The sequence below is a fragment of the Mus caroli genome, chromosome 2, assembly GCF_900094665.2.
Source record: "Mus caroli chromosome 2, CAROLI_EIJ_v1.1, whole genome shotgun sequence".
Classification (NCBI taxonomy): Eukaryota; Metazoa; Chordata; class Mammalia; order Rodentia; family Muridae; genus Mus; species Mus caroli.
Window position 1 is genome coordinate 169,799,879 of NC_034571.1, and position 1,403 is coordinate 169,801,281.

At 54.3% G+C, this 1,403-nt stretch overlaps 1 protein-coding gene across 1 annotated transcript in view; it reads right to left on the reverse strand.

Moving 5' to 3' along the window:
- The window catches only part of LOC110307740 (CDK5 and ABL1 enzyme substrate 2-like), a 12,032-nt gene that overhangs the window by 9,507 nt on the left and 1,122 nt on the right, over nt 1–1,403 (reverse strand). The window lies entirely within an intron of this gene.

Sequence of the window (1,403 nt, forward strand, 5' to 3'; positions counted from 1 at the left end):
ACCAGAAGGCAGCAGTGGGCAAGTAGCTGGAATACACACTTTGAACGGGACCATAGAGCCTAGAGGTGAGCCTCCTCCCAGGCATGCAGTAAGAGAGACAATAAACAGCTCAAAAGCCCTGTGCAGACAACCAGCAGTGACTCTGTCTATTGCTAGAAAACACTCCTGAGAGCCCAAGGTAGGATCAAGGACAAAGCNTCTTGTCAGCCTATTCCACAGAGCAGGAGACTGAGGCTGTAAGAGACCCATTAGCTGCTCAAGGTCACAGAGCTACCGGATGGAGGATGGCTGGTCTGCACTCACTGTGACAGCCTTCAGGAGGCCAGCCACTGTTGTCTCTCCTACCCACAGACTGGGAGCTGGGGTAGACCGTCCTCCTGCTGAAGGCCTGTGACCACACAAGGATAACAACTCAGGATGAAGTGGGGCAGAACTAGGAAGAAGGGCTAGGACGGACGGCTGGAAGAGCTAGGGCGGCGTGGGTACCAGAGGGAGCCTCAACCACAAACGTTTCAGCTTGCTCTTCACAAGGGGTCCAGCTAACTAACACTCTGGGGCAAACTGACCCCTTGTCCCCACTGTATCCCTCTATGTCCTGTGGAGAAGCNTGACCTGGCCCTACCTGTNGGCTGAGGTGGTAGCCACAGAAAGTTGAGGCCCTTCTGGCCACAGATATGTGATNCAGGGTCAGAAGTCAGACAGCTTTTCCCATCACAGACCTGCCTAGGGCTTCCCACACCTGGGAGCCAGCCACCTGGCAGGAGCTCGGATATATAGCAGTGGAGCCTGCCCAGAAGGGACCTCAGTGTCCAGACCTAGCTCCTGCAGTCACTCGTTAGGTGAAGGCTGAGAATGCAAGAGGGAGCTGAGCAGGCTGAGACCCACATGGTGCCTGGTAGCTGCGGCCATCTGGGAAGTGAGCATAGCCAGGGAGTGGGGGAGTAGTGGGAAATAAGAGCTGTCCTGGGCTAGGATGAAGGATCCTAGGATCCAGGCAGGGGAGGAAGAACAGTTACATGTTGCAGGCCCTGAGTCCAGCAGGTGTGGGACAGCAGGCAGGGAGGTGGTCAGGTGTATAAGAGATGAGACCAGGTAGGTAAGACCCTGGCCCACAAGCTGAGTTGGANATACAGCCTGTAAAAAGTGTTTGTGAGTCCCTGTGTAGGGAAGCCAGGGGAGGGATGTGTCTAGAGTCAATTAGACCAAGGGAACTCCGAAATCCATATTCAGGGGGCTTTCAAGGTAAAGAGCTGACCCCATATCCAGGAGTTGACAGCTTTAGTGGGACTTTCAAGGTAAAGAGCTGACCCCATATCCAGGAGTTGACAGCTTTAGTGGGACTATCCCTTCCCTCTGGAGGCAGACCAGCTTCAGTTAATCCCAAACTCATCTCCTGTATTCTG